Source organism: Rhinolophus sinicus, linkage group LG07 (genome assembly GCF_036562045.2).
Source record: "Rhinolophus sinicus isolate RSC01 linkage group LG07, ASM3656204v1, whole genome shotgun sequence".
In the NCBI taxonomy this organism is placed as follows: Eukaryota; Metazoa; Chordata; class Mammalia; order Chiroptera; family Rhinolophidae; genus Rhinolophus; species Rhinolophus sinicus.
This window is the reverse complement of record NC_133757.1, coordinates 28,826,560-28,851,104: the sequence shown is the minus strand read 5'-3', so window position 1 is coordinate 28,851,104 and position 24,545 is coordinate 28,826,560.

The window sequence follows — 24,545 nt, the reverse complement described above, 5'->3', positions numbered from 1 at the left end:
AAGACAGGGCATCAGAGTAGCTGTCTTCATGGACTGATATTCAATGTGTGTGTGTGTGTGAGGGGAGAGCAGGCAGACAAAAAATGACAAGTGCATGCTAATTGTCAGTGCTGTGAGAAAGAGAATAATGGGGGCACTCAGGGGAGTCCTCTCTGAGGAGGTGATGTTGAAGGAGAGCCCTGAAAAAAATCTGTGCATGTGAAGACATGCCCTAGGGGGACAGCGGGCAGGTCAGCTGTTTGAATGAGAAGCAGAAGTGGGAGCTATGATATTCCCAGGTGAGGAGAGGTGACCACGCCAATGGCTAGGAATCCCAGGAGGTTTGGGGAATGGGAGGGACCAGTTTAGGATGGTATTTGGGGGGGTAGAATCTGGCTGCCAGTGGAGGGCATGTGGGAGCAGTGGAGGTGGCAAATAGGAAGACAGGCTCAGAGGCACTATAGGATGCAGGGGTAGGTGGGCACGGCCTGGGCAAGGGTGATGGCTCCCCTACACCACTATCCAGTCCATCACCGTGTCTGACTCACTGTTCCTCATAAATATCTCACATATCTTTCCATTCCTTTCCATCCTCAATTTCCACTGACATCCCAAATCGGGCCACCATCCCACCTGGATCTAGTGTCCCCTGGCTGGTGTTCGTGGCTCCATTCTTAACCTCATGCAATCCAGTCTGCACTCAGCAGCCAGAATGATGTTTTAACATGGATAAATGATCACATCACCACCCTGCTCAAAATCCTTCAAATGTTCCCTGTTGTCCTTAAGCTCCTTAAGATGATCTGGCCTTTCTGGGTTCAGCATCATCTCCTCTCAGAATTCCTTGCCCCTCTCCCACCTTCCCCATTTCTTTTGCCAGTCAGATGAAGCTCTTTTGCCTGCCCTGACCTGGTCTTGCCTTCTTTCTTGTCTCCAGGCCTTTCTGTGTGCTCTTCCCTCTTCCTGCAATTCTCTTCACCTCTGTCTCCCATGCCCTCCTCACTGGTCTCATTTCTGCTCATTTTCTGAGTCTTTTTGTTCAGGAAAGCTTTTCTGGTTTGTCATGACTGGGTCAGGTGCCCCCCATGGCAGCCCACACCTACCCTAACTGAGATCTTATTGTGCTATGTTGTAATTGACTGGCTTCTTGTCTGTCTCCTTGATTCCAAGAGGAAGGGCAGATTTGTGTTCTAAACCTTAGCACAGTGCTTGGCATACAGCTCATGGTTGATGGGTCTTTACTGTTGAATGACCAAAATCTGAGAGGTGATAAAGAAAAATTAGTAGGGGGTCAGAATAGGACTGAGGAAGGAGGAGTTGCGGTGATGTCAGCAGGAAAGGATGATGGCCACGGACAGCAATAACAATAACAGGGATTATTCACTGGTTCTTACTGTGTGCAAGGCACTAGACTGGGTGCTTTATGTATTAGCTCGTTAATCCTCTTGAAAACAATATGAGGAAGATACCATGAGTATCTGTCTTACAGATGAGGAAACCGAGGTACAGTAAAGGTAAGTAACTTACCCCGAGTCATATAACTAGTAAGTGAGAAGGCTGACATTCAAACCAGTTTGGTTCCTACATTTTCTGTACACCATGAGGACACATTTCTTTAAAAAAAAATTTTTTTTTAAATTGGGGAACCTTGGGGAACAGTGTGTTTCTCCAGGGCCCATCAGTTCCAAGTTGTTGTCCTTCAATCTGGTTGTGGAGGGCGCAGCTCAGCTCCAAGTCCAGTTGCCGTTTTCAATGTTTAGTTGCAGGGGGCACAGTCCACAATCCCATGTGGTAATCGAACTGACAACCCTGTTGTTGAGAGCTTGCGCTCTAACCACCTGAACCATGTGGCTGTCCCCCATGAAGACACATTTCATTTGGGCACTTCAAACTTTAAATGTCAGTAAACCAATTCTCCCAACAGCTGGTGCTCACCTCATGGGGTTGTGAATAGCTCAGCTGGTCCAAATGGGACCAGCTAAAATGTTGCACTATAATTGGAATCCCAGAGGTGACCCCTAGGCCAACATAAGAATTCTAAGCCAGCACTGAACTCCAACCCAGTGAGGCAGCAATAAGGCTATCACCTTGTGCTGGTGGCTGTCCTCTAAGTGACTGTCTAAACTGGGCAGGTTGTGACTGTAACAGTGGATTTTGGTGACAAAGTTGACTATGCCAGTCAAGAAACTCCGCCCTCCTAGGTGATATAAGTAGTTATATTTTAAGTCACTATTAAAAATTTACATATGTTTATGGACCCCAAAACAACCCTTGTAAATCTGAGGGTCAGTTGTGGTTAGGAAGCTCTCTGATGGACAAAAAAAGAATCATTCAGTCATTCAACAATATTTATTGAGCACCTGCTCTGTGCTGGGCAGAGGGCCAGGGGCTGGTCTAAGGTGATGAATAAATAAGACAAGGTGGTCCCTTGTGGAGCTTAGATTATAGTGGGGAAGACAGACGAGGTACACATGAGCAAAAAGTTACTACTCGTGATTAGTGTTATGAAGGCAACACATGATGGGCTCAGCTAATAACAGGGTTGTGATGGTGGGTTTCAGGCTGTTGTGATATAGGCAGGCCCGTTTTAGTGCTGGTGCTTTTGGGGTTCCACTAAAAGGACAGTGGAAATTTAGAGTAGTGTCAGGCCATAGGTGTTGTTTGAAGTATGATGCCTCTTTAATATACCAGAACTTCTCTTGAAGAAAATAAGCAGCAGGAAGCAGGGTCAATCCCTCTTGAATGTTCTGGTAGGTAACCCTTCACAACCTCTACTCAGAAACCAAAGGGGCTATTTTACCAGGACCCTGAGACTAAGAATGAACCTCTTTGATCCCTCAGACTTTTCTGGTGGGATAGTAAAGTGGTACAACCTTTCTGCAAAAGTTTTGCAATATCTACGAAGAGTCATAAGAAGGGTATTCCTTTCTGACCCAGCAATCTCCCTCTGGATATCAGTCTTCACAAAATACTTAGAATTGAGGACAAAAGATTTCTGATTAAAATGTTCATTTCAGGGTTGTTTTAACTGTATAAAATTGGAAACAATGGAGACTATGCAAATAATTATGGTATATTTTCATGATGGATCATGGTATATTTTTGATGAATATTTAATCCAGGGAAACGTTCACTATACAAGTTAAGTGACAAAAGCAAAACATTAAAATATATTAAAAACACTAAAAAGTGACAGGAGTCTATTTTTAACAAACAGAGAGATATATGCCTGTGGAGATTTCCGATGTTCTTAATGGTTAGCTCTGGGAGGAGAGGATCTCAGGTGATTTTCACCTTTGAACACACCTTTCTGTGTTTTCCCAAATTATGCTCAACAATCATGACTCATTTGTAGTCAGAAGAAAGACATTTAAAAATGTATCCTAACTTCAAGAAAAAAAAAAAAGCGTGTTCAAAGGTTAAAGTGCTTTTGCTAGATTCTGACCTGGAGTTGTCAAGGCTTGGAAACTAGGAGAGAGAAAAAGTGACTCCCTCAGCAAAAGTTCCTCGAGCTCCTTAACCATCCCTTCTCTGCTGCTACTTGAACGACTCCTCTGGCAGGAGTGAGGGAGTCGGGCACCTGAAGAGTCAAGGAACATTCCCCCAGGATTGCTGGCAAGCCCGTGGATCATAGGTGAAAGGCACAAAGGGACTGAAACAGCAAGCCTAATACTGAGCGCTTACTCTGTGCCAGCCATGATGTTGAGTCTTGGTTTCTCTCTCTCTACCCGCCCCCGCCCCGCTCTTGAATTTACTGATGCATTTCATTCTCACAATGACCTTATGAAGTGGGTACTGTCACTCTGCCCATTTTAAAGGCTGAAGCTCCGAAGGATAGTGCAGCCCAAGTCACATACCTAATAAGTGGTACAGTCGGAATTAAAATCTAGGTCTGATGGTGCTAAGTTGGGGAGTGGGCAAAGCAACACTAGGGAGGAGAGGAAAGACAGAAAGACAAAAGAGGGGAGGAACCTCATGTGGGTATGAGCAGGAGGCCAGTAACCACAGGGTTCTCTCCACTCCACACTGAATAAAGCACCAGCCTGGGGTGCCAAGAAGCAATTTGGAGTAGGGGAAAGATCGCTACCTTCACATATGTGGGCTTCAGTGATTCCAGCGTGAGCCTGGACAAGGATTTCTTCTCTCCAAGAGCAGCAATAAAAAGATGAAAAAAAGAAATTGCTTGTGACTGATCGCAAGTGTTGGTATTTGAGAAAGTTTTTCTTAAAGGTTAAGAAAGAGGCACAAGTTTCTGGAGTGATTCTGAAGACAACTTCTGGGCACTTTCAAGATTTCCCAGGTTGCTAGCAATGCTTCTTATTCCAATTTCACTTTTGAACAGATGGCTTTTCTGTTCTGTGCTACAGTTAGGGGAGCCCCTAGAGCTACCCTTATGCTCATCCACCTCTATGGAAGTTGGTTTTGGCACCCAGATGGAACACAGATGGAGAGTGTTGGGGGAGGTAAGAGGAAGAGTTTTCAGAGGTTTCTGAGCAAAAGAAGAAAAGAGTTAGAGGTTTCATGTGAAAGATAATGCCTGTTGCTTGCAATAGAAGGGAAATGGATACAGGAAAAAAGGGCAGCGTGGGTTTTACCCCCTTGGAGGGGAAAGGAAAGAGGACCAGTTCTTCATACCTGTCACCAGGTGGCAGCACTGGCACAATGAAGCTTGGTTGTGTCTAATTTTATCAGAAGAAAGTCCTGTGTGATTTGGGGGTGGGGGATGAATGGGGAGTAGCAGTTTAGGGGCTGGTAGAGAAGGGGAATACAGTGCCCATCTGGCTGATATAAAGAATGCCAACACTCTTAGCTTGTATTACCCTCTAGTGTTCTTCACTGGGCCCATTTTCCAGCAATATAAAAGGTGAAAGGAATTAATAATTACTGCACATTTACTATATATTATGTAACGTGCTGAGTTCTCTCATTTACTTAGCTTATTTAGTTCTCTAACATCCTTTAAGTCAGTGTTATATCCATTTGACACAAGAAAAAAAAGCTCAGAAATGTTAGTTACTTAGAGCTTAGAGCTAGTAAGGGGCAGAGCCAAGATTCAACTCAACATCTGCCTACCAACAAAGCCTATTCTAATTTACTTCCCATGTTGACTCCGAAGATCAGAGGGAGGCACTGCATTCATTGCTTCAGCATTCTCACTCTTAAAGTCCTAACTTGGCTAAATCATTTTTTTTTTTAAACTTACGTGAACATAAGGATTCCCAGGATGCTTGTTAAAATATACCAATTCCTGGGCTCTATTCCTACAACTACTAATAGAATCTCAATGGGAGGAGCCTGAGAAGCTATTTTTAACATGCTCCAAATGTGATACTCATGAGCTCAGGCAAGTGTGGCCAGTATCGGTATAGGCAGATTTGCACGTTTATGGATATAGACTCAGTAGGCTGTAAGCTGTTTATCTTTGCAAGGTTTCATGGGGCTCAGGACGTAAAATCTCTCAAGTTATACTGATGTAATTTCCCCCTGATCTCTGTCAAATACCGTTCAAACTTTTTACATTATGACGTTATTTAAAATAATTAATGGGGATTATGTTTCCGTCCGGTGATATGGCTAAAATACAACAATATTTCACCCCCTATGGTGTCATTCCCCATTTTGCTCTGTATGTTAGTTGAGATATTTATTTGCATGAATTGAATTGAAAGGAATTCTCTGGTTAAGTGGCAAGAGTTTGAATTTTGGTTAACACTGAGCTATAAAAGGCCAAGGTGCATACTTAATTTCTTAATCTTCTCTTTGGTGGCCCCTGGTACAGGGACCACCTTGTCTATCCCTGAATGGGTTTAAGAGGAGGTAGTTTAATTTACATCCATGAAATCAAAGAGAAATAGAGATTTGGGGGGAATTGTAAAGGTAGTTAAGCCAAAAAATTTTGGTCTGAAACACTCAAATGTCAATTCTAATAATGCTTTTTGGGAGTACGGGGCTACATGAAACTTTTACATTATTGGAGGTCCTCTGAGATCCAGTATTCTAGTCCCAACAATGGGCAGATTGCACAGAGAAGCAGAATTCCCTAATAACGCCCTAATAACTATCAATTTATAAAATTAATATCTCTTTGAATATCTCTGTTGCCTCTCCACCTAATCTAACATCAGCATCTATCCAAGCTAAAACCATTTTTAAAAATCTTGCAAAGATGCAAGATTTTGTGAAGCTGGAGATTTAGTGATGTTGGAGAATTCCTAAGGTTTCAGACAAAGCTTTTAACAAATGTGAATCTGATAGAATTAGTCCACTTATCCATTGAAGGAGACAAAATTGACAAGATAGTTTAAAGGAGAGTGATTTGAATACGAAATATTAAGAAAGCCTTCAGAAAATGTATAAATGCTTTCGTGAGAATGACTATTTTTAATAATTGTGCAGCAAAATAAGATGTAAAATGAGGGATATTACTATTATGCTATCATGTAATATTGCCAGAAAAATCCACCAAAACCCCTGAAACTTAGTTGTTTGTTGTATGAATTAGAGCATATTTACTATTATTTTCCAAATATAGTCTAGTATAAGATAAAATAATCTTGTTTTTATTTAGTTTCATTTTTAAAAGATAAATTTCCATCAATTTTTGTCACTATTTACTATGAACCTTTTAATCGTGTTAAAGAGGACTCACTTGAAGCATGAGGATTAAAAGAGTTTTTACATGTAAAACATATGGAACAGTGCTAGGTATCTATTAAGTACTCTGCAATTTTAGTCATTATTGTTATTAAAGTGTAAATTTTTTAGCACCAATTATACTTCGATAATACGTTTAACATTTAGTCTTAATACCAGTTACCAGTTACTGCATACTATTTGTTAGATACACTTTACACATATCATGTCATTTGATCCTTCCAACCCACACTAGAAGACAAGTGTTATTTTTAGTCCCATCACTGTTAAAGAAACTGATGATAAGTATGAATATTGAGTCTCACAGCTGGCAAGTGGAAGAACCAAAATTTGAATCCAAGTTTGACTGTAAAGGCTAGAATCATCCTTCCTTCTCTTTCTCTTCCTCTCTCCTGTCCTTCTAAATTACTATTTAAAAAAAAAACCTCAAACATATACAAAAGCAGCAAAACAGTCCCATGAGCCCTCAGACAGGCTTCCCCAGCTTCAAAAAATGATCAACTTGAGGTCAATCTTCTTCATCTTTATCCCCGTTCATCCCGGCCCCCACAGGTTATTTGCACAAAATTCCTGAAGTTGTATCATCTCAGCTATAAGTATTTCAGTGTGTATTTATAAACGATAGGAACTTATATAAACACAACCACAATATCATCATTACACCTAAAATAAGATAACAATATTAACCAACATTCATAGAGGCTTTGAAGTTTTCCTGATTATCTCATAGTTTTAACATTTGGTTGGTTTGAAGCAGAGCTGCACATGGCGTCTGGTTCATATATGCCTCAGCTCTCTCTTAATCTGTAGATTCCTTCTCCGTTTTTTTTTCTTGAAGAAACTGACGTTTGTCTTGTAGAATTTCCTGTAATCTGGATTTTGACTATTTCTTCCCTATGGCTGGTTAGCATCTGTAAATTGGTTATTTACTTTTTTTAAAACAGATCTTTTTAGAGTTCCTGCTGTGTTTAAGGTGCTGGGTTCCCGTTCACCTACTTTCCTCGCACATGGAGCTTAGAATCTAGTGAGGTACACAGACACTAAGGAAACAAACAAACAAATAGAAAATTGTATTTATATTATACTTATATAACATAGAAATATATATTGCTTATGATTTACATACAACTCTACTTGGTCTTCATAACACTGTGAAGTAAGGTTTTTCTATTTTACAAAAAAATCATTGTGACGTCAAAGAGAATCAGACAAGTTTCAGGTCTTTCTTCTCATATCAACTAAGTGTGACCATGTGTTGGGGTGGAGGAGGGAAGAGGGGGAGGGATAGAGATGGGGAGGGTACAGGGTATCCCTTACTATCTATCTCTGGACTCTGGTATTTTCATCTTTAAAATGATAGGTTTGGAGCAAATAAGTCTTTTCCAATCTTAGAGCAATGGAATCATTTCTCTCCAGCACGTGAATTCTCATGCTGAACCCTAATATACCAAATAGGTAACACTGGAACTGCTCTGGTGAAGCAGGGGACAGCTGTTGAGCCTGGCCCCATCTCACTCTCTATCCCTAACTTCCAGGCCTGACCCCTCACCTCCTAGGACAGCCACAGAGACACGTCCTTAAAACCCAGGTCTCCATGAAGCAGTCAGGAAACCAGTGGATTAGGTGATGTTTGATGTACTTCTAAGTATTACCAAACCATAAAAGACCTGGGCAAGTAATGCCTTGGTTTCCTCAGTGGGTTTGGAGCGCTATGTAGTTCTGTGTGTGAAGCCTGATGTGCCAGCACTGAAATGCACTAATCCAACCTCCCTTTTCAGTCATTCCTCCTTCAGTTGCACATGACAGAACCCAAGTCAAAGTAGCTCCTGCAAACAGGGAAATTATTGGCACATTGAACTAGGAAGTTCCTGCATATATGTGGCTTCAGGCCAGGAGTTCAAAGAGTACTATCAGGATGCTGGTTCTTTCTACTTCTCAGTTCTACTGTCTGCACTGCTTCCTTCTCTGATGCACATTCTTGGTGTTGTGGCTGCCAGTGACTCTAGGCTTATCTCTTACCAGCCCAGCAACCTCCCTGGAAAGCGAGGGCCTCCTCCTTGATAGTTTATATACAGCTCCTGCGTGTCTACCTTCATTGGCCAGGTGTGGGCCACATGCTCAGCTTTGAACCAATCACCACGGCCGGAAGAATTCAGAATGGTTATTGGTCACCTTGGGCTACCTAAATTATATGGGGCAGGAGATTCCTCAAGAAACATTGAGGTGCTACTATCAAAAAAATGGGAAATACCCTCAAAAGATGAACACTGTACTAAAGGGATCATATGAGTTGTCATCCAGCCTGGAATACTTTAGAGAGTAAAAGAGGGTACCATTTGTAGTTACAAGAGGACAATAAATGTAAACTGGTACTGTTCAGGGCAAACTGGAACATATGGTCCCCTTAACTATACCCTTCAGAGAAGTTAACTGGCTTTGCCAAAGTTCTCAAGTGGATAAGAGAGAGAACTGGGTGTAGAACCCAATTTTCATCAAAAGGTCATTGTCAGCCACAGGAAATCTGTAGTAGAGTAGCTTCTATAGAATAGGGTTTAGTAGAGTAGGTATTACTGAAAAAAAATAGGACCTCTGATGAAATTAGACCAAGTGAGGAGTCATGTACAGTGTCACATCAGTGACCATCTGCAACAACTTTCCATCTTTGACATGTTCACATATCCTGCAGTAAATGTTTTAGGTGCACAGACATATACACCCTAGAATGGTATGGCATAGTCAGTAGTTAAAGAGGGTGGGTCTAGAATAAGCTGAGTTTGAACCCAGCTTTATCACTTATGAGCTGTGTCCCTTTGGGCAAATTAGTTAACCTCTTCGAGTCTGTTTGCTTATCTCTAAAAAGAGGCTAATAATAGCACCTACCTCAAAAGTTTATTGTGAGGAAAAAGTGAGACATCGCTCATCAAGTGCAGTGCTCGTTATCGTTTATCAAGTATTAAGCATGGTCAATGCTCAATAAATCTGAGTTATTTTTATTAATTTTATTACTGGCATGCCTGTAGAAACTAGTGTAGTCCCTGGCTTGGTCTTGTACCAAACATTGTTAAAATCTGGACTCTGGATGCTCTATGTTGATAGAGGATCACTGGACAATGTGACCAGGGTAACAACCTGCTCTGTTTCCAGCCACTCACCTGTCCAGGTGTTTCTCCTCTATGGCCAGCCCTTCTGTGACCTGATCAGGTAGTTGCAGCCCCAGCCCCACACCCCATCAAACTGGAGAGCAGTCAGTTTGTGTGTGTGGCATCGACACGACATTGAAAAGTGTTGGTCAGTAAACTGTGGGGATTTTATAGCATCTCTAGGGGTGTTAAACTGCAGGGAGGAAAAATTGTGTAAAAGGACAGTAAAAAATGTCATAAAAAATGAAGTCATCACCATGTCTCTGCAGTTCATGGTGCTAAATTCCAAGCCAAAAAGAAAAATACGAGCCAAATATTTTAGCGAATGTCTTTAGTCTCAGACACCTGGTTTGGAAACACTACCACCTGTACTGCATTAAACCTGCTAAAAACCCAGGAAGGAAATACAGTGTATGAGGCCAGCAAAGGGTGGGCTCCTGGATCCCTTAGGTCAAACAGCAGGCTGTAAATGACTCTTTTCAAAACAGACATATTACTTCCCAAGATTGCGGCCTGCCACAAAGGAAGGTACACACAGCGGTTGTTCCCAGCAAGAGTTATACTACATGGCTATTAGGGGGAATAGAAGCTGCTTGATTCTCGCCAATGACAGGAAATAAGGTCAAGTAAAGATAACAGATCTTTGAATTAAAGAGGCTTTAAACACATACCCTGGCCTCATGGCCTTCGTAGCGAATTAGAATTATGGAATGAAGACTCCAGTTTTCTTACGCCCTTTAAGCTGAACTCCTGAAACACACCCTTTCCTTGACTAACGTGAAGGAGGCCTGTGTGGGGAAGGCACCAGCTTCCTCATACCTTCGGCTTGTTTATATTCATTCTAAACAGAGCTCACTGTCCTGTTGCTAATGAGATCTGGGCTGGGATCATTTCAGGAGTTAAAAGTCACAGGTAGGGTATTTGATAGTCTTGGTGGTAAGTACCTTCAGATTTAGAGGTCAAGACTGCATTGCTTTTGTCTCGATGATGGGGAAGGGAGCTTGTATACCCCAGGAGGTGCATGCCAGTGTATTTATTTCTATGTTGCCATATATTTTTTTAAGGACCAGATATCTCAATAGGTTTGACCTAATTTACCAAGACAGAGCATCAGCTCATGGAGAAAAACACCAAAACAAATATCAAAAGGTTGTTTGTCCCATAAACTCCTGGCTGGGTTCCTTGGCCCATTCAGACTGAATTTATTATATACCCACTTTGATTTTCTTGCTCCCTGGGTTGGGGAGAGGGTGCAGGAGTGGGAGTAGGGGCAACTGAAGTCAAGCAACCAATTATAACATTAAAAAATGCAATCCAGGTAAGTCAGTGAGCCAACCAGTTATTCTACAAATAACCAGCCGGTTGACTAACCTCTACCTTTTTTGGATGCTTGCTGGCATGGGTTCTGAGGCATGGGACCATAGACGTGGGTTAGCTTTCCTCTCCATAACTACTGAATGAAGAACACATATTCTTTATGCGTTCATGTGTTGTTTTTCTGATAATTGAAATAGAAAAAAGACCTTGATTTTGACAGTTGAGACAGGACTCTTCCCTAATATGGGCTGGTTGGTATAGTCCAGAGGGAGTGGCACTCAGAAAAGTCACATGAGGGGATTTGCATATATGCAGAGATGGGTCAGGGCTGTCTGTGTGCTAGCTGTGTGTCCCTAGGTAAGTCATGTATATTCTTCAAGCTTCTGTTTTCTCACCTGAACACTGGGAATAATGATTGATAGTATGTACTTCATAGGGTTGTTAAAAGATTACATGAGCTAATTCAGTGCTCAGCCTGATGCTTGACCAGGGTGAGGCAGAGTTCTCGAGATGTCCACTGATAATTGTGTTAGTGTTGCGATCTTTGTAGCTCATACATACGCTCGTTGGTTTCATGGAGAGTCTATACGCTGCTAAGTTTCAAACATGTTATTTCTAGAGAATGGTTTGAAGCCCTGCTGAATTTCCTTGAGGTGGTTTGGTTTTAATAAAGCTTTGGTTCCTTGGTTTCTACCTGAATTCAAAGCACAGTTCTAGTTTCTGGAGTGTTTAAAGATTTTTAATATGTACAGAATAAATTTTTTTTTGCTATTTTGCAAAAGCAATTCATGTTCATTGTTAAAGATAGTAAGTGAATATTAATGGAAAAGAAGAAAATAATCGATAATTCTACCAGAGATTTCCACTTTCCACATTTTGCTGAATTATTATAGCACACGTTTTGTGACTTTTCACCTAATTACGTATCTAATGCCTTTCACATCATTAACTAGTCTTCAATGTCATGTTTAATAGTAACAGAGATTCCTCTCCATGAGGCACCTCATTTACTTTTGCAAATCCTATTATGGACATTCAGACCCTTTCAAATTTTTCTACTATTGAATAACATCATTGTTAAACTCCAAATCACCAAGTTTCAAGGTATGGTTTTCAGTTTTGGGCCTTCATGCTCTCTGCCTAAGCCTATAGGTTTTTCTGAAAGTTAGAAATCTCCTTCATCCCAAACTAACACCAAAGATGCCATTTCAAATGCTTGAGAAGTTAAATTCCTCTCTTGTTCCCCAGAGAGACAAGGCAAAATTCGGGTCATTTTCATGACAGCTATTACTGTGTGTGAGGAGCTCCAAAGGGGCTTTCCCATCCTTTCACCTTTTCCCCTAATCCTGGGCAATTTCCTCACTGCAACAGCAACCCAACCTTTCATGGGGATGTCAAAATGCATCATCCAAATAGAAGGTCCCTAAGACAAGGAAAAAGTTCACACACATGTGTTCTGTGCAACGCTCTAGCGCCTTTAGACAATGTCTCACCTTCTATTCTGGGGCAGAATTGACAGGGGTAAGGCCTTTTCCTGTTTAACTGGGACCTGAACTCATTTGAAGGATATATACCTAACTTCATTTGCAGTTGAAGACAAGTTGTTTAATCTGAGAGTGGGGATTTCAAAGGGATTTGGATGTGTGAGCTGAACTGCTCAATAAAGGGAAATGGCTCAGAAGAGCCCGGGAGTGTTCATGGGAAATTTGGGTTGGCTTTCCAGTCCTAGCTAAGACCTAAGCTAGTCCTGGGCAAAAGTGTCAAGTAAGTGAGGGTTGTCTTCGGGCCACACCTTGCCTTTCCCTGCCCTCAAGCATTTATGAGTGTCATGGACTTCATGGGGACCTCTGGCTCCCACGGAGCCAGCTGCTCAGGTCACCTTTTAGGGAAGCCCTTCAATGCAGATTAGACGAGTCCGACCCTTGTCGTAGAAGACGAGAATACTTTTCCTTCTGCTGGCAGACCGAGGTCTTTAAGGACACCAAGGTTACTATAAGGATATTACTATAAGGATAAAACACTTTTCTATGAGTAAAGCTGATATTTGGGGGTGCTTAGGATGAAGAGTATACAGACGGGTTACCAGTAGAGTGGCCAGTCAAATGCAGGACACTCGGTTAAATGTGAGTTTCAGATAAACAACAAATAATATTTTAGTATAAGTGTGTAGCTTGAGTCTATTGTCTCTTATATTTATGATTCCCCCTATATTTTGAATTATTTTTCTTACATCTAATTTGAAAGCTTTTTTTTATCTTGAGGAATCTTTCCAAAGCATTGAAATGAGTTTCAAAGAAACAGTAACTCTCTCTTATCACTCCTATTTTTTTGCTGTACCTAGTAGTTAATTAGAGCACACCCTATAACAAAGACAGTTGACCCTTGAACCAAACAGGTTTGAAGTGCGTGGGCCCACTTACATGGGATTTTTTTTTTTTTTTTTTTTTGATAAAGGCAGTCAGCCCTTTATTTTGGCGGGATTCAAATCTGCAGATTCAACAAATCACAGATCTGAAACAGTATTTTCACACTCCCAATCATGGATTCCCAGCCACCGATGGAAAACCACTGATGTTTGTGGTTCCAGGTTGATTGAATCTGCTGATGGGAGGGGCTGACAGTAGAGTCAAAAGTTATAGGCAGATTTTCAACTGGTCTGTGGTCGGTCAGTGAGTTTGTTAACTGGAGACAAGCAAGAGGGTGACTGTTCTGCCAAATTCTCGATGCCAGGCACACTGTAAGTATTCAATGAACATTATTATTATTATTAACTAATCTATTGTGAGAGACTTGTTTGCAGTTTATTGATTTTATAAATAACAATGTGATGAATACTCTTGCAGGTTAATCTTTGTACAAATCCTTAGTTGTTCCCTTAGGATAATTCCTTAAGTTTTATAGACGAGAAAAATGAGAACTAGCGCAGCAGTGTTGTGCTGGAGTCGCTGGCTTGTGAGAGTGGATTGTTAAATGTTCAGGAATTTTGTAATCTGGTCGTTAAACACAGCCATTATTTAAAATAAAATTATATAAACATAACTAACTTATAATTAAAATATATATATTAAGTAAACAAAGATCATAATTGCTCAAAACTCATCACTTCCTAATTATTTTACTGTTATTGAAGCTCTTGAGGTTATCTGTGTCTATTGGATGTGCAAGGTAGAAATAATAGAAAATGATGGGTTACTGTATACATCTGACCAGTTGTGTGTTCAAAGTAACGTCAACACAGATGTCGATGACAGAGTATGTCATCTTAACTAAAAATCAGCCATGGTGGAAGTATTTACACCGTGGAAATTGGCAAGTGATACAAATTAGGGCCATATTTTACCATTGTTAAATATTTACACCACTGCGTTTATACAATTGTAAAAGTGAAATAGCTAAGTAGCTAATGACAGAACTAGAAGTAGACTCCATTTCTCCTGACTCCATCAGTTCTTTTAGAATCATGTTTTGGGAAGTTGTTTTTTGAATCCTCACCTTACTGGTATACTCTAACACCAATTAAACATCTGTAAACAATCTTCACCCAAAAGCATGAAAGTGCTTACAGGCTATTGAGAAAGTCATAGAACTTCATTCCAAAAAACATTTATTGAGCACCTGCTGACTGCTGAGTACAAAGAAGACAAAGATGAATAAGACATAGAATGTTCTCAGATAACGGTGCTCCAGACTGTGGGTCACAGAGTTAAAGGCTTTAAGCTATTGCCTTGTATTAAATTAAATAATATAAATCAAATAACATGTACATAGGTAACATAGTATAAATAATATATTTTATTAATATATTATGTAAAATATACATATGGTAATATAAATTGTATATTATGCCTACACACACACACACACACACACACAGTTACTTTACTATCATATGGTGGTCTACACTTTAAAAAAATGTTAATAGGGTTCTATAGTAGAGTTAAGGGAAGCAAAAAAGTGTGATTGCCAACATTAGCTTTGAAATCAGACTAACTTGGGTTCAAGTCCTGACTTGATCCATGGCTAGCTCCATGACCTTGGGCAAATTAACTTCTCTAAGCTTTGGTTTCCTTGTGAGAATAAAAATAGTAATCCCCTCGTAAAGCTTATTTGAGGATTAAATAATAATCTCAATGTAATCTCAATCTCAAATAATGTAAAGTGCTCTATGACTGGTATAGAGCCAACACTCAGTAAATATAAGCTTAAAACAAATCTTGAAGAAGTAAGTCTTAAAAGAGAAGAATATTAATTTTGTGGAATTATAGACAATTCACGTACTTCTGAAGTTTGAATATTTAAGTGAATCTTTCTTTACTCTGGGAATGATTGCCTCCAAACTTAGAGTGGGGTCTTACACAACTCTTTGCAGACACACAAGGCGCCCCTTAGACCTCTGTGCCCCTGTCCACATCGTCTGGTGAACTGTCCGCACATCTCACATCTCACTCATTACTCTCCTCTCCCTCACTCCTTACTGTCATCTCACTTCCAACCTTGACAAGCCACCGAAAATGCTTTTACTCAGATCACCAAAGATTTTCCAGCCGATCTTTTTATAGTAGCTGACACTTTTTATAGTAAAGACAGCTCCATCTGCAGGTAAGGTTTGGCCAAGTTAGCTTTTAACTTTATGTACCCAAAGGTGGAGAAAGCAAAGAGAGGGAGGCTTAGGGAAGAAATAGGGAGGGGTAAAAATATTTGTTGAAGTTGTGTTTTCATTTTGATTTTTTTAAAAGAATGAATTATTCAGATAAATTTTAGAGTGGAGTCTTGCTATATTTTTTAGGAAGGGAAGTGTTTCTTGTTGACATTATTAGTGGTGATTTATACAGTCAGAATTATTTAGTTACTCACATGTATACCATGTGCTTCATCTCCCTTCTTGTGTCGCAGATATTCCCTTGGGGTCATTTTCCTTTTTGAGGTATATTCTTTAAGAAGCACTTTTGGTGAGGGTCTGTCGCTAATTTTCTCAATTTTTGTTTATCTAAAAATATCTTTACTCTCATTCTTGAAAGATAGTTTCTCTAAGTACATAATTTTAGATTGAAAGTTATTTTCTTTAAGCACTTTGACTTCTGTCATTGTTGAGAAGTCTTCTGTCAGCTTAATTTTCATTCCTTTGAAGGATTCCATTCTTGCTTTCTGGATACTTTTCAACCTCTTTTCTTTGTGTAGAATTTATCTTGCTTTGAATTCATTGGAATTCCTAAATAAAGGATTGGAATCATACCAACCTGGGAAAATTCTCAGCATTCTCTTTACCTCCTTCTGGATTATCAATTAGATGTCTATAGGACCTTTGGCTATTTGACTATCTTCTTGTTTACTCACTCCTCTTTCTTATTTTTTAGTTTTCTTTCTGTGTTGTTGTCTGTTTAATTTCTTCAGATCTATTTGGTTTCTTTAGTTGTGATTTTTGCCCCTGTGTTTTAACCCTTCCATTGAATTTTAAATTTTATATTTTAATTTCTAGAAATTATAGAAATTATATTAGACATTCTCATTTTATGTTTTGTATCCAGTAATTCTAATACCTGAAATCTTTATGAATCAGGTTCCGTTATTGCTTCTGGTGACTCTTATGCTTAGGGGTTTGTTTCTTTTTGTTTGATGTAATTTTTTATTGTGAACTCATTTGCTGAAACTTTTTATTTAAAAAAAATTTTTCCTTGCCCTTTTTATGGGGCAATGTACATAATATAATTTGTGGCCCCAAACCTCTGTGTATGGCCAAATTTGTGGTTACAAAGTTGCAAGGAAATTTTATTTATTTATTTATTTATTTATTTATTTATTTAGTTAGTTAGTTAGTTAGTTAGTTAGTTATTGTTAGCTCCACCCAGAGCCAGGGCTAAGATGACCATTTTCTTTGTTGTCTACCATGGTTGGATGTGTTTTATTCTAGATCATCTTTTTCTTGGGGCATAGCCTAATCAAGTCCTGGCTTTGTGCAGGGTTTGTCTGGCTCTTCAGCCTATATGAGATACCTGAAGATCCATAGATACCCCCAATGTAGGCAGGGGTGGCAGCAGTCACTTAGCTCTGGTCTCCTGTTTCAATCTTCGTCTCAAGAAGGTAAAGTACTCTTATTTTCTTGGAAGCTTATCTCTTTATTTTAAAGAGGACTTTCTATATTTCATCTAACATTTTAAACTTTCTTTGTAGCCACAGTGTTTTAGGATACCTAGGCCACTCTTTTGCTGGAAGTGGAAATACATGTGTGTTTCTTTTAATTGCTGACGTTCTGTGTGTGCTTTTGTTATATCTTGCAGATGTTATTTCTTGCTAACCCAAGCAAAGTTAATTTCTGACAATGGAAACCAGGAGAAAAATGGAATTCACTTAATGGAAACCCACTTTCTAGGAAATGTGACTCTTTTGCTAACTCTGCAATCTATCTAGATTACATGGCAGTCATTTAAAATGTATTTACTGAGCACCCAGGACTGCTAAGGAATGACAGAGATATCTAGCAAACATAGGGCAGCCCCTCCTATTGATAAGAAATTCATGAACTGGCATTATAGATTTCCATGATACTCGGATAGGAAGGGTCGAAAAGCTCCCTTAGACTAGCTTCTCATTTGTAGATGAGTGGATTGGTAGCCAGAGAGAGTATTTCACTCAGGGTCATAGAGCTGGTTAGCAGTGCCTTGGGCTTCCCTCAAAGACATTGATACAGAAACTCATTATTATTTTTTGAAATTTGCTTGTGAATTCATTCAGACATTTGTTCGTGGAACATTAATTGAATACCTTCTCTATGCCAGGACCTAGGATACCCTTTAGCTAGTAGGTACTCAGTAAAAGAGTAATATATACATATATTTGCCTATCTTTAGAAACAGATCCTCAGCTGCTTATAAGTATCTCTCTTCCGCCTCCTTCTACCTGCTACCCCAATGCTGACCTACATACTTCCACATATAGGTGAGAGGGTCTGTGGCTGATGGGGAGGAGAATGATAGAACAGAGTAAGCTGTTACAGAGCCCATGGGATGTGAGTAAGATCTGATGCATTGAAAAGGTTGGGCCTGAACTCTTGGGACCATGACCCATGGAGGGAAAGAAATCAGTGAGAATTGGCCCTGGCATGTATTTGAGTCCTGCCACTGCCACATACTAGCTTTAGTCTACCTCAGAGCCTTAGGTTTCTCTTCTTACAGAATGGGTGTTACCCATTCTGCACTCATGTGATGCTGTCTTTACCTTTAAGAACACATTCGAAAAAGAGTCAGAAAAGGGATTTCCACAGTGTCCTAAGTAACAAGAAAGAATCAGTCTTAATCCATAATGCCAAGAAGTCCCTGTGGATCTGTTTGGCTAGGATACATGTTTCTACAGCCTAGCTTACACTAGCAAAGATGCACAGGCATTCCTGTGAGTCCATCACTCTTCCACCGTAAAGAAGGAAACTTGCCAAGTAGCTCTTGCGCCTCAGATGGAGGCTATCGTATAGATTACCCAACCACTAGGGGGCCAGAGTCATTCCTAAAAGACTTCACTTAGCAATGAAATCACAAGAATCTTAAAATATCTTGAAGTTGGGGAACCTGCTTTTGCGAAACCAATCCTGTTTGAGTGTGGAAGCCAACAAAAATAAACAATAGGAACAACAATCAGAACACACATCTTGACACCCCAGGAAAAATACCATAGCTCATTGTCTGATCAACAAGTGGATCCAACTCTGCTCCCAAAGACAACTCTACTTGTTCAAAAACTGTCAAGGTTAATTTTTCATGACTAGGAAGTTAGGTGTTAAACTCCCTTCCAGTTCCCATCAGGGAAGCAGGATTCCTGGACAGGTCTATTTGAAACAGCCTGTGCGTGAACTGAGTAGCTGATGCAGTGTGGTGATGTGGCTGGCGGGGAGGGGCGTATGTGTGAGAGGGTGGGGTTTGAACACCCAAAGGCTACAGGAAATATCAGGGGCTGGGGTGAAGGGTTCTCCTGCAATAAAAACCTCTTATGCCCCATTCATGAAGGGTGGCATCCCAACTGGACCTCTACTAGGTCTGAGCCTGTGAAATGGTACAGCCTCATATCTGCCCCACTCTGAGGGTAAGAAGAAAGTTTGGTTATTGAGGAGAGTGAATCAGATGTAGATGCTGCAGTCCGTGGGCTTGCCCTGGCTTGCCCGTCTTCCTGGCAAGACAAGCAGTTATTAGAAGCTGGTGATGACTCCCTGTGTCTGGGGACGAGCTGTCTGTATTTTTAGGAGCCGGCTCCTTCCCAAGGGGAAAGAAAGTTGCCACGCCGTGGAAGGGTCCAATTATTGGTGGCTGTATTTTGCAGAATGATTATCTAGAAGTGAAGTATGTGTTGTAGAATCAAACTTGGCATTTTAATTAACATGAAAGACTCTCAGTTCTTACATACCGTGTACATGTATAAAAAAAGGAGGAATTCTTGATACACTTCTCAGAAAACAGCTTCAGAGTTGTTTTGCCGCTCTGAGTTCTCTTGGACAATGACCACCCATGAGCAATTGCAAACACTGATTTCATGGGGTTTTCTGATTAATTTTCTAATTGTCTTTTGAATGATACTTTTATTCAACTTTCTTAGGATTAAAAAAATCCTTAATATTACCATCAAGGTAGCCATTTTTGCTAACATTGTTACAATCACATCTGAGGGGCTGAATGGTCATGGACATCTTACAAGGACCAAATACCTGTGACAGAAGAATGTTCCAGCAGCTTTTGGGATATGTATGGCCTAGCATTACAAGCTGAAAAACTGGCAACCACATTCCAGGGTCTCAGAGTGGGTCTATGTTTGGTGGATAATGGTTCAGAGGACCATTCCGACCTTGACCTTTGAGTAAACCAGTGAGCTAATGTCATTGACCTAGCACTATGACTGCAACAAGCAACTCTGGATTTTGGAATCCCATTTGACTTCTAATCCTAGTTCTGCTATGTACAAGCTGTGTGATCTTGTACAATCTAATCAACCTCTCTGATCCTTGTAAAATGGGGAAATAACCCCTTCCTCACAGGGCTATGGGGGAGGGGAATAAAATGAGATAATGTATGTAATGTGTCAAATTCAAAACTTGTGAAAGGGACAGTCAATGACTGAGAGTGTTCCAGCTACTCCCATCCTTAGAACTCCACCTCACTTTGAAAAAAAGGACACAATCAGAAAGGCTGCAGGTTCTGTCTTTTTCATTTTCTTCCATCCTTCCTCCCTCCCTCCCTCCTTTTTTCCTTCCCTCCCTTCTTTCCTCCTCCCCCCTATTTTCTTTTTTGCTTTAGGCACGGAGAACAATTTAATCCTCTTGAAGTAGATGACTCTCAAATTTACATTCCAGCCTTGATATCTCTTCCAGGCTTTGGGCTTGCACAGAATATTTACAAGTGGTGGTTCTATCATGTTAAAGTGTCCAAACATAAAATTCATCTCTGCTTCTGTCACCCCGCTCCAAACAAACACACACAAACCCCAACAAGCAAACCTGGTTTTCCTTTCTTCTTTTTTTCCCCTGTTAATGACAACAGCATGTCAAGATCCAGACTTCAACTTAGAGTCAGTTATCTCTGTCTCCGCTTTAACTTTCATCCTCATCCAGTCAGCCTTCAAATCCAGCTAAAGCTGCCTTTCTTCTTCCTCCTTCCCTTCTCTCCTCCTACTCTCCTTCCATTTGTGCCATTCTCAGTGCCAGCAGCTTAGATGGGATAAAGTGTGGTGTCGTGGAAGCCGTCCAGATCTCTCACCCACCCCAGATGATAAACTCAGAAACTCTGTCATTGTCTGCCCCCAACCCCTCATCCTTGCCTAGTTCGGTGCCTCCACAGCTTCCTTTGTGCCATTTTCCTGCTCATGTTCTTCAAACGCTCTATGTGGTCTACAAGAAAGACTTTTTGGCTTAGTCTGCCCCACTTTTCTTTTTGACCAAAGTCTCACTTTTTCTGCTCCAGCCATATATGAGTACGTGCATACCCACTTACTGGAACTGTCATGTCCTTCCCTTCTCCAGCCATGCCCTCCCATATACCCACATCATCCTGTAGTTCCCACCTAGGCTACGAAGCCTTATAAACTCTTTCTTAATCAATTGGCTGGAAACAAAATCCTTTCTGACATTTGAATACTTCCTTCAATGTGCATTTCTTCATTCCATTGTTGGGGCTACTGTCCTACAGATGCTCCCAATAACCACTATGATACTCTGGGAGGTAATGCAGCTTAGCCGTTAAGAATTTGCTGCATTGGTGTCAGATGGATCTAGGTCAAAATTTCAGCTCTCCCATTTACTAGTTGCATGACCTTGGGCAAATTCTTTAGCCTCTCTCACCCTCTGTTCCCTCATCTGCAAAGCTGAGTAATAGTAGTGTCTACTTCACCTGGTTGTTTTATGATAGGGTGATAACGCATGGTAAAGCACTTAGCACAGCGGCTGGCACCCAATAAGTATTCAATAAATGCTATTATCTTTTCATTCTTGCTTCATTTAACTTTCCATGGCTGGTTTATCAGTAATGAAGACTGCCTGTGATACCAAATTTCTTGTTCTAGAGCTGTGCAACCTTTAAGATGGTCCAAAGAATACAAATGGAAGTCAGAGAAATGGAAATGATAGTTAACTGCGTTGTAAGATTTTCAAGGGCAGGGATAATGTTACTTTCATCTTTGTGTCTCCAGCCCTAGTGTGGGAATATAGTAAGCAATAAAAAATATAGGTTTAAGTCAATTAAATGTTGAGTTGCAAAAACTTCATTGCAATCACAAAAGATCAGTTTTCATTTCTATTTATTTCTTATGGTTGTCAAAGCGAACTTCCAGAATGTTGGGATTCGTTCACTCTCTGCCCTTAAAAAAAGTGTGTGCGTGTGAGTGTGTATTTGTGTATGGTTGTATATGTATGTGTGAATAAACACACACACACACATTTAAATTCTTAGCTTTCTAGTCTAGCTTCACTGCGTTTAGTGCATGTTCCTCTCTCTCTTTTCCCACCCTGCGCTTTTTGGGTTTGGGTCTTTTTCTAGGTTTCACCAGAGGTTTCTCCTTGGATTATAACCAAGCCAGAAGAGCCTTCCTGGAAAGAGAGCTACCTCCCTCTGACTTACTTGAGTTGGCCCTGGAGTTAAATCCTTCTTGCTTCACAGTGAGCTGGAAGAGGCCCATTAGGTCTGTGGATTACTGATGAGCTTTGCCATTTTATTGAAAATCTATTACGTTTATTTCTGGGCTGCTACACTGTACTTGTCACTAGGTGGTTCATGAAACATGTAACTTCCTAGTGCAGATGTATAAATGGGCATTCAGAGTGCTTACTTTGTTGGTACTCCTTAGATTCTGGGAGCTTTAAACTTAGACGTCTAATGCGTAAAGTTTAATTCAACACATTCACTGAGTTTTTAATTACATGTCACGCACCATGTTGGGTACATTTTCTAGAAGGATTGAGACACTTAACACTTAAGTAGTCACTAGGGTGAGGAGTGAAAGGTGGATTGTTCTTCCCTCACCCTCTCCTTTCTTTTCCCTTCCCACCCTTTCCAGCATAGAAAAGGAGACTTATCAGGAGGACAGTGAATCAGAGTTACGGCCACCATTACCAAGATAAGCAGTTATCTGTGTTTTTACCATGGAGAGAATGAAAGATCTGGTGTCCCCTAGGGCTTGGAGAACCTCGAGGATCTGCTTTTCCCCTCCACATGGAACCAAAACCCTGAGGAGGACCAGGGTGGTAGAAAAGACCCAGGTGTTCATGAGGATGGAGGGAGGAAACAAGGGAATCCAAAGAAGGACCTCAGAGTCTTCCTTCACTCACCATCACTGGAGCACTGGCCTTTTTGAAGGGTTGGGAAGCGGGTGGTTGGAGAAGCATTTGGAAGTCTCACGGCCAGTGCACTGTGGTCACAGTGAGAACGGGACACACTCCTACTGTTCAACTTCAGACAATATTAAGTTCTTTCCTGAGCCTTTGAGTTTCCAAAACTGTCACTTTATTCCAGCTGTAGGTTAACATCACTCCAATTCTGTGGCTTCTGTGGCTCTTCGGGAGGGCGGTCTCCAAAGAGGGTCAGGCTTGAGGGAAGATCATGCAGTCCCTAAAGAGAAAGTCACCTGGAATGAAGACATTTGCCAGAGACAGTCAGATTAAGCAGCGAGGCTAAGAGGAATTAGGGGTCTCCAGGTACGCGTTGGCTCCGTTCCCATGCCCACTCCCTCGCCAACCTTCTCCCCAAAGGGTGCTCTAGAAAAGGGTTGTGTGCTAAGGTAAGAACTGTCACTTGAGCCCAACACCTCTGCTGTGGGAACCACAGAGAACAGGAGAAGATCCTTGGAGATAGGTGGTCAGGGCCCTACGGGAGTCAGGACAATAACAGCAACAGCAATTGCAGGGCAGTGAGGCAGTGTAACCCTGAGTGAGAGGACAGAATCATGGAATATGAATGTCACCTCTCCATGAAGTACCTACCTTCTAGATTGTGGAGAGCCTAGAAGTGTGCCTGGCACATAGTAGGTGCTCAGTAAATGTTAGCCGTTATTGTTGGAGGGCAGTCTTCCAGATGGAACTACTGAAGGGAATAGAGTGAAATCCTGGGAAAAGACTGGGCAGTCTGGAGTATGGCTATCAATGTAACCCCATGAGGCTCACTGGAGGGTGACAGCAAGCACGGGCATCTCAGTAACGTGCACACAGGACCCGCTTCCCTACCAGCTCTCCCACCAGCTTTTTGGTCCTCCTGGCCTCTCATCCTGAGGCTGGGCCCAGAGAAGACACTGGTTTGTATATAGCTCATGGTTGATTCCTCTGCATCAAACTGATGGCTCTGCTACGGGTTTGTTCAAACAGCCTGTTCTGGGGTGCTTTGAACAGTATTTCTAAAAGCCCCGACTATTCCCTACACTTTGCATTTGGTGCAGGGGTACTTGTCAGGACAAACCTTGCTTGGTTTCCTTCACACTGTTCTAGCAACAGGGAGATCACTCTTTTTACTTCTCTACTACAGCAGCTCATCTCCTTCTGCCTGCTGAAGTCCCCTTCCTGCGGAGATCCTGTTCATTTTTCAAAGCCCTGCTCATGTTAGGATAAATCATTCCTTGCTCCCAGAATTCCTTATTTATACATTATACTTGTTCATTATCCCATTCAGTCTGCAATAATTCCCATGCCTCTGCTTCCCTCATTGTGTTGTAAGTTCTTTGAGAGAGCACACATGCACTCATGTGTGTGTGGTATTCATCATTTTACCCCCATGGGGTCATATCATGTTTTCTAAATCTAACACGAAGTAGGCAATATCATCATCCCCATTTTGCAGATGAGAAAACTGAGGCTCAGAAAAGGTAAGTGCCTTGTTTAAGACCACCCAGCTGGTGGGTGAAGCAGCCAAGATCCAGGCAATCCAGGGTGCCAGCCTTACCCATTCATTACACCTACTGTCTTTTATGGGAGAAACCTAAATATTCTATGAATTGATCAGCTTC